The 14,353-nt window shown below is 39.3% G+C and overlaps 1 pseudogene; it reads right to left on the minus strand.

Moving 5' to 3' along the window:
• Positions 1-14,353, minus strand: part of LOC116461772 (BTB/POZ domain-containing protein KCTD9-like) — a 54,335-nt pseudogene that overhangs the window by 34,030 nt on the left and 5,952 nt on the right.

Here is a 14,353-nt window from a genome sequence, read left to right on the forward strand (position 1 = left end):
CAATTCTCCTGCCTCAGGCTCCTAAGTAGTTGGGATTACAGGCACGTGCCACCATGCCCATCCAATTTTTGTATTTTTAGTAGAGTCGTGTTTTCTCCATGTCGCCCATCTTTTTGCCGCTGTTTGAGAAAGTTGTAGGGAAGAACTTTCTCAAACTGGGTCTTCATTTGCTGTCACACCACCACTACAACAATTATCAGAATAGAAGAAGACTTCCGTGACCTAAATGTAGGGGAGTTTTTCCCCACACGTCACGCAGTGGACACCAGCTAGGCCTCCTCCAATTCAACACAGGTTGGGAGCTCACTGGTTGGAAACTCAGTCCCCAAGACTGCCCCCCACCACCTCCTAGACACCAGTTACAAGTCCAGACCTCCAGAACTTCTGACCAACCAGCTTGAAGTTGGGGTTCCCATGACCCCTTTTTGGGTTCAGTTAATCTGCTGATGTGGCTCACAGAACTCAGGGAAACACTTACTTAGATTTACCAGTTTATTAAAATGACAAGGGATACAGACGAAGAGATGCCTGGGGTGAGGTATGGGGAAAGGAACGTGGAGCTTCATGCCCTCCCTGGGCACCACCCTCCAGAAATCTACATGTGTTCAGCTGTCCAGAAACTCTCCAAACCCAGTCCTCTTGGATTTTTATGGAAGCTTCATGGTGTCAGCATTCTTTCCCCTAGGGTATGAGGAAGGACCCCCTCAGGGAAGGGTCTTAAGATCCATAATCAGAAAGGTGGGGGAAGATTAGAGTCCTGCATTGGGGCGGGTGAAAAGAAGGCAGGAGAAGGCCCAAGAGATTCCTGAAGTCTGCCCCTGATGCCTAATACACTCAACATAATAACAAAAGACTGTAACAAGGGATATGGGAGTTATGAACCAGGAACTGTGGACAAAAACCTGTATCTTATAACAGCATGGCTCCCCCATAGAATGCTTATTTTTCATCCACGCTGAACTCTGCTGTTTTATAAGCAATAGAACCATGTTTCTTTTTACCTTCTAGTATCTGAATTTGCTGTTCTCTCTATCCGCAATCCTTCCCTTGACTTATTTTCTGGTTGTATTAGGGTTCTCCAGAGAAACAGAACCAATAGGATGTATGTCTTAGCACATTTGTGCTGCTATAACAAAATACCTAAGACTGGGTAATTCATAAAAAACAGACATTTATTTCTCACAGTTCTGGAGGCTGGGAAGTTCCAAGATCAAGGCACCAACACATTTGATGTCTGGTGAGGGCTGCTCTCTGCTCTCAAAATGATGCCTTGCTGCTGCATCCTCCAGAAGGGACAAACGCCATGTCTTCACATGGTGGAAAGGACAGAAGAGCAAAAGGACCAAAGAGCTCCCTTGCACCTCTTCTATAATATCATTAGTCTCATTCCTGAGGGCTCTGTCCCACCCCTTAATACTATCACATTGGTGATTAAGTTTCAACTTCTGCATTTTGGGAGGAAGCAATCAGGCTATAGCAATGTGTGTATATAGGAAGCTGTGTTTTAAAGAATTGGCTCATGCAATTATGAAGACTTGCAAGTCCAAAATCTGCAGCACAGGCTGGAGATCCAAGGAAGAGCTGATTTTGCCATCTGAAGGCCCATGTGCTGCAGAATTCTCTCTTGTTTGAGGGAGTCAGTCTTGTTCTATTCAGGCCTTCAACTGATTGGATAATGCCCATCCACATTAGGGAGGGTAATCTCCTTTACTCAGTGTCCACTGATTTACATATTAATTGCTTAAAAAACACACAGCCACAGGAACATCCAGAATAATGTTTGGCCATTTATCTGGACACTGTAGCCCAGCCAAGCTGACACATAAATTAACCATCATACTGGTGAAATCTCACATTCATCCTACAAGTTCCCCATAAAAAATTCATTCCCTAGGAGGTCTTTCCCAGTCATGTCCCTTGTGGTTGGCAGGATTCCAAGGTGACCCCCAGTGACCCATGATCTTGTATAATCTCCTGCTGTTGAGTGCAGGCAAATCTACGAATACGATGTGATATCACTCCTTTGATTATGTTACGTTGTATGGAAAAGTTAGAAGAATTTTGCTGATGTAATTGAGGTTCCTAATCAGTTGACTTTGAGTTAATCAAAAGGGAGATCGTTTTGAGTGGGTCTGGACTAATTAGGTAGCCTTTAAAAGAGAATAGTAGCAGCCGACATTCTCCTGTTGACATTGAAGATGCAAACAACCTAGTTGTGAGCTTTCTGTGTAGTAAAGAAATGTGGAGAGAGGAATGTGCAGTGGCTTTTAAAGAGGAAGATGCCAAATGCTTCATAGAAATAAAGTACAACAAGGGATGAGAAATACCAGTTTTATAATCTAGCAAATGGGGTCAGGGCGCATCTTGTAGAATGGCATGGATGAAATTAGATTGCAATGATGTGATAGCAAATGTAAGATAATGAAATAGATAAGGCAAACACAGATAGGTCTTTCACGAAGCCGTATGGGAGAAGGAGAATAAGAGGAAGACCTAAGACCATAGTCTGTTTTTTCCTAATTGATAAGTATAGATGCTATTGGGAAAAACAAAACATTGGGTAAAGATGAGAGGAGGAGACCAGGGCATGGCATGAAGTTCCCAAGAAGGCAACTTTGAATACAGAGAGCAGTTTTTTTTTTTTTTTCTGAGCAAGCGTGGTCTAGCTCTTCCACTGTCCCTGGAGAGGAAGCTGGGTTAGGTTTAGATGCAGATGAGTTTGGCAGGGAGAGTGATTGATCAGGCAGCCAGAAAGTAGAAGCATTCTTACCAATGACCTCTCTTTTCTCTGTGAAGTAGGATCCAAAATCATCTACTCACAATGAGATGGTGGGTGTTCAGGCAGAGTTGGTGAAGAATGAGGAATTTAGGAAACAAACTTCAAAATTAAATGTTAAAATGCATACAGAAAACCACACAAATCATACCTATACTGATCAATAAATTGTTACAAAGTGGAATTCCACTCATGTAACTACCACTCATAGAAATGGAATACTACTAGCACCCTAGAAACTCTTACCATTCCCCTAACAAGTTGCTAATACTCTTTAAAGTAACCATCACCTGACTTACAACACCATAGTTTAATTTGGCCTTTTATGGGTGCTTTATTTGAATGGTATAATATAGTGTGTACTCTTTGATGCTTCCTTTCTTTTACTCAAGATTGTGTTTTCAAGATTTGTCCGTGTTGTTAGGTATAGAAATAATTCATTAATTTGCATTGCTATTTGGTGTTCCATCTATGAATATACCACAATTTCTTTTTCTTTTTTATTGTTGATAGACACTTGGGTTGCTTCCAGTTTAGGCTACCACAAGTGGGGTTGTTTTGGTGCCCATATAATTAATTACTGTTGAATAGAATATAGGAGTGGAAATACTGAGCATTCAGGTTGTGCATATGTTCAGCTTTCATAAATGCTACCTGGGAAGGAAAGAGTTGGCAGCAATTCTGCAATCGATTTTCTCCCTTTATTGGGGATGCCTGGGAAAAAAGGAAAAGTGATTCAGGTAAATCATCTAGTAAAGGCACTAATGAAAGACCTCCTGGCAAAGACATTAATGGTCATTACTGGTGGCAGAATTCTTATCTAGGGAATTCTTTTTAGCAGCATATACTAGAACAGTTCATGTTGCTTTTTGTGAATGTACCTGGAATGCATGTCTTTACAGAACATAGATTCCAGGAAAATGTCAACCAAGCAATGTAATTATTAGAATATAAATTATAGGCCAGGCGTGGTGGCTCATGCCTGTAATCCCAGCACTTTGGGAGGCAGAGGAGGGCGGATCACGAGGTCAGGAGATCGAGACCATCCTGGCTAACACGGTGAAACCCCGTCTCTACTAAAAATACAAAAAATATTAGCCAGGCGTGTTGGCGGGCGCCTGTAGTCCCAGCTACTCGGGAGGCTGAGGCAGGAGAATGGCGTGAACCCAGGAGGCGGAGCTTGCAGTGAGCCGACATCGCGCCACCACACTCCAGCCTGGGTGACAGAGCGAGACTCCGTCTCAAAAAACAAAAAACAAAACAAAAAAGAATATAAAGTATAGATGTTTCATAACTGAAATAGCTTCTATTTGTAAACATGATGCCACATATGCATTGCTTATAGGCCCCCTAACATGACAAGTAAGAAACTGGAGAGTGCCGTTGGTGATCAACCATCTTGTCTTGCTTTTCCTGTGTCTCACAATTACCTATATCCTTGTGATTATTTGTTGATGGTGGGGTAAGATCTCTGAATCTTTGAAGCGTGATTTTTCAATTCTTTGTGTTATCTCACTACCAAACAATCTTCCACAGTGATAGTTCCAATTTATCCTTTCAACAGTAGAGTATGAAGGCTCCCCTTGCTTCCATTCTTGCTAATGCTTGTCAATGTCAATGTTTTTATTTTAGACATTGTAGAATGTGTGTAAGCTCTTTGACATTTTTTTGTTTCAAATTGCCTTGATTATTCTTGGTGCTTTTATTTCCATATAATTTTAGAATCATCTTGTCAATTTCCACAGCAAATCTGCCCCAGTTTTGATTAAGAGAGCATTAAATCTATACACAAATGTGATAGGCCATATTTTCAATTAAGTATTGTGAGTTGAATGATGTTACCCCAAAAGATATGTGGAAGTTTTAACCCCCATACCTGTGAATATTACCTTAGTTGAAATAGGTTCTTCGCAGATATAATTAAGTCAAAATGAGGGTGGACCCAAAGTTCAATGGCTGGGGTCCTTGTATGGATAAGATAATTGATTTTTGGTCTCTTTTATTTTCTGATACTGATTTAAGGCTAAAAATTTCTTTCTAAGTATGGTTTTAGCTGTTTGTCACAATTTTTATCATGTTTGCATCTTTGTGAACATTATTAATTTAGCTAAAAGTATTTTCTAACTTTGTCATTTCTTCTTTGACTCATGGGTAATTTTGAAATGTGTTATGAAAAATGTGAGTAATTTCTAGTTGCATTTCTGTTATTGAGTCCTAGTTTAATTTCATTATAACCAGAGAACATATTGATTGATTTTAATCCTTTGAAATTTTTGAGACTTGCTCTATGACCCAGCTTATGTTTAATTTTGGTAAGTCTTCCATGAGTTTTCTGTAGTTGCTAAGGTCAGTGTTCTATATTAGTAGATACATTTAATTGTGTTCAAATTTTTCTATCTTTATTTTTTTTTGTCTGCTTGTCCTATCAACGATTCAGAAAGGTATGTTAATGTTATCATGATTGTGTATTTGTCTACTTCCTTCTTTTAGTTCTGTCAAGGTTTTATTTATCTATTTTTAGGTTATATCAATAGGTGTGTATGCATTTAAAATTGTTACAACTTCCTGCTACAATGGTCTCCTTGTTATTATACACCTGTAATTATGCTTCGCCTGTAATTATGCTTATTGCCAGAATGTCGCCTTCGTATGGTATTTGTATAGGTATACAAACTCTCCTTTGGTTAGTATTTGCATAGTGCATCTTATTACAACATTTGCTTTAAGCCTTTTTTGACGTTATACTTAAGATGTATCTCTTATAAGGAGTATAGAGATAAGTTTTTTTATTTGGTTTTTTAAATCTATATGTTTATCTATATATCTAATGTTTGTCTCCTAGTTGGAGTATTTAGTCAGAGTGAATTTAGTATAACTACTTAAATATTTGTGTTTAAATCTTTCACCTTATTTGTTTTATATTTTTCCAATTCATTCTTTCTCCCTCTCTATTTTCCTGTTTTATGAGTCTGCTGGTAGTGAAGTTTCTCTTCTCATTTGTTTAAGCATAAGTTTATTGAATTTCACTTTTAAAAGGTATTTTTATTGTGTATAAAATGTTATGTTAGAGCGCTTGAAGATATCCCATCATCTTTTGGCTTCCATTCTTTCTTCTGAAAAGTTAGCCGAAGTCTTACTGTTTTTTCCTTTGAAGGTAATTTTTTTTCTTTTTTTTTTTTTTTTTTTTTTTAGACAGAGTCTCACTCTGTCACCCAGGCTGGAGTGCAGTGGTGCGATCTCGGCTCACTGCCACCTCCGCCTCCTGGGTTCAACAGATTCTCCTGCCTCAGCCTCCCGAGTAGCTGGGACTACAGGCGCATGCCACCATGCCTGGCTAATTTTTTTGTATTTTTAGTAGAGATGGGGTTTCACCATGTTAGATAGGATGGTCTCAATCTCCTGATCTCATGATCCACCCACTTGGCTTCCCAAAGTCTTGGCATTACAGGTATGAGCCACTGCGCCCAGCCAATTTTTTTTTAAACTTTGGTTTCTTTAAACATTTTCTCCTTGATTTTCAGCAGTTTTACTTTGATGTACCTAGATATGACTTTCTTTGTATTTATCCTACTTAGGGTTTATAGTTCCTTTTGAATTTGTGGATTGGTGTCTTTCATTATTTTTGGAAAATTGTTAGCACTATGGCATAAATATCACTTAATTCCCATTCTTCTCTCATATCCTGGAAGCCCAATTATATTTGTTACACATTTTAATCACATTCCTTAGATTTCTTAAACTTTTTGTATTTTCCAGTTTTTTTCTCTCTATAATCCATTCCAGATATTTTCTTATGAATTATCTTTTTGTCATTAATTCTATCTTCAGTTGAGTCATATAAATAATTGTGGTTTTCAGTTTCAAAATTTTCATTTGATTTTTAAAATACTTTTCAGTTGTGAGAATTTCCATCATGCCTTATTAAATTGAATATATCAACCACAGTTATTTTAAATTTTGTGTCTAACAAGTAAAATATCTGGGTTTTCTGTGGGTTTGTTTCTGTTGTCTATTTCTTAACTACAGACAATTCTTGTCTATTTGATGTCTGGCAAATTTAGGTTGAATGCTCTTTGTGGTGTATGAAAAATTATAATAAAAAGTTGAGGCTGGGCAATGTTGTCTTTCTCAGGTCGTGATGATTTACTTTTGCTTCTGGAAGACATGCACGATGGGCCAATTATCTTAATCCAGTTAGATACTGAGATGTTTCAAAGCTCAGCATCAATCTTTGTGAGGACTGGCTTTTACTGATTCAAGAGACTGAGGAATTTTCTTTCTTTCTTTTTTTTTAGACAGGGTCTGTGTCTGTTGCCCAGGCTGGAGTGCAGTGGTGCAGGCATGGCTCACTCCAGCCTCAACCACCCAGGCTCAGGTGATTCTCCTACCTCAGTCTCTCAGGTAACTGGGGCTATGGGTGTGTGCCACCATGCCCAGCTAATTTTTGGTATTTTTTGTAGAGATAGAGTTTCACCATGTTGCCTGGGCTGGTCTCAAACTCCTGGGCTCAAATAATTCTTCCTGACTCAGCCTCCCAAAGTGTTGTGGTTACAGGCGTGAGCCACTGCACTCAGCCAGGGATTTTCTTTGGCAGTAAAGTTCCCTTCAGGATTAAATGGCCTGTATGGGGTGATATGCTAATTTCTGACACAATCATGTTGGCCCAAGGAATGCTATTTATACAGTGGCTTAGGTCTGGTTTACCTTAACCAGTTAACTGTAAAGGGACTACCTTGATTAGGTTCAAATAATCAGGCTCTCTCCCTGTAAGTAGTCTTAATCTACCTTTCCGATAATTATATGATGGATACATAAAGCTGAGGAGGGGGAAAAGATTCAGGGAAAGAACCAGAGTTTACTACACATGATGACTGTAAAGGACCTGAAATCAAGACTTGGGATATCTGAGTTCTAGGTTTGACTTTACCTCTGATTTTAAAATATAGTCTTCTCTTGACAAGACATACCCTATCTCTACACTTGAAAGTCTCAGTATAGCAGGGGAGTAGAATTACATTGGTGACTTTCAGATGATTTTTATGCACAGATGTGCTTTTATATTTACTGTGGACCAAGTGGAACTCCATTTCTTACTTCAGCAGAATAGCCTAATTGTTATCTGTAGTTCTATGTAGGATTTCACTTGATTAGAGAATACCTCAGCTAAAGAAATATTTTAAAACTAGTGGATCAAATGATTTTAAATATCTTCAGTTTTATCCTTTTAAAGATGGAAATTAGTAGACCAAATGTATTTCTTTGCTTATTTTTGAGGTTTTGGGAAGAAAAACCTACTAACCTTTAATCTCTACTCTGGTTAACCTCTTTAATAAAAAAGCAATAGCTAAGATTTGGAAGCAACCTAAGTGTCCATCAACAGATGTGTGGATAAAGAAAATGTGATACATATACACAATGGAGTACTATTCAGGCATAAAAAATGAATGAGATCCAGTCATTTGCAACAACATGGATGGAACTGGAAATCATTAAGTGAAATAAGTCAGGCACAGAAAGACAAATGTCGCATGTTCTCATTTTTTTGTGGGATCTGAAAATCAGAACAATTGAACTTGTGGATATAGAAAGTAGAAGGATAGTTACCAGAGGCTGGAAGGATAATAAGGGCTGTTCGGGATGTGGGAATGGTTAATGGGTACAAAAAATTAGAAAGAATGAATAAGACCTACTATCTGATAGCACATCAGGATGACTATAGTGAATAATAGCTATATATTTAAAAATAACCTAAAGAGTGTAATGGGATTATTTGCAACTCAAAGGGTAAATGCTTGAGGGGATGGATGCCCCATTCTTCATGATGTGTTTATTTCACATTGCATGCCTGTATCAAAACATCTCATGTACCCCATAAATATATATACCTATGTTACCCACGAAAATACAAAATAAAAAATTTTAGAAAAGCCAATGACCACAGATGTTATTTTTTTGAGGAGAAAAACATAAGATTAGAAACTTTACAGTGGTACTGTATAGTATGTCCAGATTTGCTAGAAATATGACATTATAAATGAAATAAAAAAATGAAATTTCTTTACATTATAAAACTATACAATATTAGAGCTTAGCTGATTTTTTTGGAAGGTATATGGTAGGCAGAATTCTAACATGGCCCCCAAGATTCCTGCACCCTGGTGCACCCACACCTCTTCCCCATTGTTTAATTAAACATGAATGTATGGACTGCTTAGGGAGATATGTCCAGATGTAATTAAGATCCCATATCAGCTGACCTTAAAGTGGACAGATTATCAGAGTGAGACTTACCTAACTACATGAGCTTTTTAAATCTAGATCTAGATCAAGATATAGAGGTCAGAGACAGAGGAAGACAAAGTTGTGAAGCACCAAGAGGATTCAGTGTGTAGGAATTTCTCCATTGCTGACTTGAAGATGCAAGGGACCCTGGTGAGGAATGTAGGCACCTTCTAGGGGTTGAGGGCAGCTCCTGGCTGACAGCCAGCACAGAAACGGAACCTCAGTCTTACAGCCATGAGGAACGGAATTATGCCACAACCATGTGAGCTTCAAAGATGTATTAGTCTGCCTGGGATTCCATAACAAGATACCATAGACTGGGTGGCCTAGACAACAGGAATTTGTTTATTCCCAGTTCTGGAGGCTGGAAGTACAAAATCAAGGTGCTGGCAGTGTTGATTTCTGGTGAGGCTTCTCTTCCTGGCTTGCAGTCAGACACCGTCTTGCTATGCCCTCCTGCAGCCTTTCCTCTGCATGCAGCATGTGGGAGTGAAGGGGGAGAGATTATTTTTGGTATCACCTCCTCTTTTTATTTTTATTTCTAAAAAGTATTAATATTTATATTTTATTTAGAGACAGAGTCTCACTCTGTCACCCAGGCTGGAGTGTAGTGGTGCAATCATAGGTCACTGTAACCTCAAACTCCTCCTGGCCTCAAGTGATCCTCCTGCCTCAGCCTCCCAAAGTGCTGGGATTACAGACATCAGCCATCACATTTGGCCGCTGCCTCTTCATATAAGAACACCAGTCCTTTTCGTTATAGGTCCTACCTCCAAATAAAAGTTACGTTGGGAGCTGGGGTTTCAATGTATGGGTTTTGGGGAGCACAATTCAGTTCATAACAGAAGAAGACCCTGAACTCTAGATTAGAATTCAGGTTGGCAGCCCAGGCTGACACCTTGATTTCAGCTCAGTGAGACTCTGAGTAGATAACCCAGCCTTGCCAATCCCAGACTTCTGGCCACAAGAATCTGTGAAATAATACACTTTTGCTGTTTCAAGGTGATATGGTTTGGCCGTGTCCCCACCCAAATCTCATATTGAATTGTAGCTCCATAGTCCCCACCCAAATCCCATATTGAATTGTAGTTCCATAGTCCCCACATGTCGTGGGAGGGACCCTGTGGGAGGTAACTGAATCATGGGGGTGGATTTTGCTGTCTTGTTCTTGTGATAGTGAATAAGTCTCATGAGATCTGATGGTTTTATAAAGGGCAGTTCCCCTGCACACGCTCTCTTGCCTGCCGCCATGTAGGACATGCCTTTGCTCCTGCTTTGCCTTCTGCCATGATTGTGAGGCCTCCTCAGCCATGTGGAACTATGAGTCCATTAAACCTCTTTTTCATTATAAATTACCCAGTCTTTGGTATGTCTTTACTAGCAGTGTGAGAACGGACTAATACACAAGCCATTAATTTTGTGGTAATTTGTTAGGAAGAAATAGAAAATAAAGATGGGGCACCTAAATATTGTAGGCCAATCTCATTTTATTCATGTAGAAAATCATGTCCAAAGAAACACAAATAGTAACATGATTTGTTGAAGTTTACTCTGTCAGAGTTGATGGGAGACAAGAACTCCAACAACATTATTCTTACTCTAGACCTCTTTCCACTGTAATTTTTACATCTTGGCCTCCTGCTGATGTAGCCAATCAGGTTTTATTCTAAAAAAAGAGCTACTTTGAGGCTGGGTGTGGTGACTCACACCTGTAATCCCACTGCTTTGGGAGGTCAAAGCAGGAGGATTGCTTTGGCTAGGGAGTTCAAGGCTGCAGTGAGCCGTGATGGTGCCACTGCACTCCAGCCTGAGCAACAGAGCCAGACCCTGTCTCAAAAAAACAAGCCACTTTGTCTCAAATCCCCTTCCTCTGCTTTCCAGACAGTGTGCCGGTCACTAGGAAAGCTCTAGAGATTTAGCTCCCAATTTCTAGAAAGTTCTTTCTGGTTCACTTATATGCAAGGTTTATGCAAACAGGGTACACAGACCACCTCTATTTGAGTCACCTATGCTATTTGCCAAAAAATGTGAATTCCTGGGCCCCACCCTGAGAGACTGACTCCGTGGGTGACGCTGATGCACATTAAGGCTGCAGAAACCCGACTGCATGCTGTGTGTGCCCTTTCCTGTGTGCTGGCTCCTCCGAGGAGATCAAAAACATCTGTTCATCATTCTATGCATAATAGGCCATAGCATAATTTTGATTACCTCATTCCCACAAGACTGCAGTGAGATGGGCTCATCTTACCATTGGAAAGTGTCCAATGTCGGAATCCTTCCTGGTTTTCCCAGGGCATCACATCATCTTTCTCCTTGTTCTGCTTGCATCAGCCAAATCCATTATTACCGAAGAAACAGGGTTATTAGGAAACACCTACCTGAACCCTAGGAGGAAGACTTTACTAGTCACCATTTGGGGTTTGTATATAAAGATCCTGATGGCTTGTTTTTAGTTTTTCTTTTATTTTTATTTATTTATTTTTAGAGACAGGGTCTCACTTTGTCACCCAGCCAGTAGTGCAGTGATGCAATCATAGCTCACTGTAGCCTTGAACTCCTGGGCTTAAGCAATCCTCTTGTCTTAATCTTCCCGGTAGCTAGGACTACAGGCATATACCACCATGCACCACTAATTTTTTAAATTTTTTGTAGAGATGGGGGTCTGATTATGTTTGCCTGGCTGATCTCAAACTCCTGGTCTCAAACGATCCTCCCACCTTGGCCTCCTAAAGTTTTGGATTACAGGCGTGAACCACTGTTTGTTTTTTGAGTGCTATTCATTTCAAGAGATTTGTTTTTCAGACCATGGTCAAGGTTTTGAACTTTGACCCTCTCTGTGATGAAGGAAGAAAACCCAATGGACTTTGTTAGAAATAAAAGTAACCACAATTTTCCCTGTTCACATTAAGGAGGCTGTGTCCCAATCCCAGTCTTAAATGATGGTAATCTGTGCATGCCATTTCTTACTTGGTTACCCCGTCGTTTAGGTATGATTGCTCTTAACGTTTAAATTTCCTTTTGGCGGTGCTTGCTGTCTATTTGAGGAAACAGTCACTCAGAATTCGTTGGTCAGCTGTACATATTATGCAACACAGTTATGAATCTCAGGAATCTGAATGCCATAGCATGCTTTGCGTCCAGTGACAACCTTCTTTTGAGCAGGAGGATTGTCCTACTCCTCGTTTCATGAAGATGCTCATATTTAAAATGGAAAAGTTCTTACAAAATACCTTTTAATAGTAAATGGTAGAGTGGGAGATAATTTGGGGGAAATTAAAAAAAAATCTGGCCCAGAAGCCAGCGTTATGGGATACAGCATAATTTCTGTTTATTACTACATTTAAAGGAGGATATTGTGGACTGTCCAAAAATGTGATCAGTTCTCTTTTAACCTTGGCATGTTGTCTCAGCCTCTGTCTGTTTACATGGTTGGCCTTTAGAGATTAGAGGTTTTAAAGAATTAAATGGATCTAAGTGTTTGCAAATTCTATTAGGGATGCTTTGCAAGCCTAGGAAATAAAAAAATATACTCCAGGCTCTTGGCTGCTCAGTGGTACAAACTCACTGCAGCCTGAACCTCTGCCAACTCCGATCTGTTATGCCTTGGGCAATCAAAAGAGCTTTCACCAGCAGGGACTGGCCAGCTTGGCTGGGTGCTGGCCATTGAGTATAACACTGGGGAGAGGGCAGCCTACTCCTCAAAATGTACTCTTGTTGGACCAGTGTTCCTAGAGCTGCCATTTTTCAAGAGAAATCAACAATCATATTTTAAAGATTTACTGATTTTAACTGCATCAAATTAAATTATTAGAAAACACTCTCTGTGCCAATCAAAATACATCTGTGGACATCTTTGGACTTTTAGGGCACCAGTGTGCAATCCAAATACCCTAGTTCTTCATAAAGCTGAAGTGAAAGAATGTACCCAGAAAAGGTCTAGGAGATAGGAGAAACTAGATTGTTTTTGCTACTCTTACACTCAACACAGAGCTGGATGTGTTGGGTTTTTCTTCCACACCAACTGATTCTCTGACACTGAGTGTCCTACAATGTAATTCAGCTCTGACACTATCTACCTAGACAGTCAGAAACCACAGGTTAAGGGATCTGTCCCACAAGTCTGCCTCCCACTTCTGATGCCAATTGCAAATTCTGACAACTAACTATAAATTGGAGGTTCCCATCACCCCTTCCTCGGATTTACACTTGCTAGAGTGGCTTAAAACTCAGGGAAACACTCTACTTACTATTGCTGATTTATTACAAAGGATATTTTTAAGGGACAGCCAGATGAAGGGATACATAGGAGAGGTTCAGAAGGTCTAGAACACAGGAGCTTCTGTCCCCGTGGAGCTGGGGTGCACCACTCTTCCGGAATATGGATATGTTCAGCAACCCAGAAGCTCTCCTGGCCCTTCCCTTTTGGGTTTTGATGGAGGCTTCATTGCATAGGCATGGTTGATTAAATCATTGGCGATTGGCGATCAACTCAACCTTCAGCCCCTCTCCTCTCCCAGGGAGTACGGAGGTGGGGCTGAAAGTTCCAACCCTCCAATCACTTGGTTGGCTCCCCTGGCAATCAACCCTCATCCCAAGGCTACCAAGGGTCCCCCCCACCATCAGTCATCTCATTAACCTACAAAAAGACATGTATCACTTCTGAAATTTGGAACCTAGATGAAGACCAAATGTGTATTTCTTATTATAAATCACAATATCACAGAAAGTTTCCTGCCTTGGGAGTTATTAAATGACTACTTCAGAAATATGTGCCTAATCTCCTGAATTTGTTTATTTGCTAACTCTGTGGAAATGGCTTCAGCTGGCTTGAGCTAGAGTGTAATTCAATTTTTCTTTTAAAAAAAGGCATTTCTCTGTTCTCCTACTCTCTAAAGAACTATATATATATTACATAATATATATTATATAGTATATAGTATATATTATACTATATAATATATATAATATAATATATATTATACTATATATTTTTATATATATATTTATATATTTTTATATATATTTATATATATATATTTGACTGTTATATTCTCTTGCTGAATGGATCCATTGATGATTATATAATGTCTTTCTTTTTCTGTTTGTACGGCTTTTGACTTGAAATCTGTTTTGTCTAATATAGATATTCCTGCTTGTTTTTGGTTTTTGTTTGTGGAATGTCTTTTTCTATCCCTTCGCTTTCAGTCTATGTGAGTCTTTATGGATAAAGGGAGTTTCTTATAGGCAGTATATAGTTGGTTCTTGTTTTTATTTTATTTTATTTTATTTTATTTT

This window comes from Hylobates moloch, unplaced genomic scaffold, assembly GCF_009828535.3.
Source record: "Hylobates moloch isolate HMO894 unplaced genomic scaffold, HMol_V3 SCAFFOLD_22, whole genome shotgun sequence".
Classification (NCBI taxonomy): domain Eukaryota; kingdom Metazoa; phylum Chordata; class Mammalia; order Primates; family Hylobatidae; genus Hylobates; species Hylobates moloch.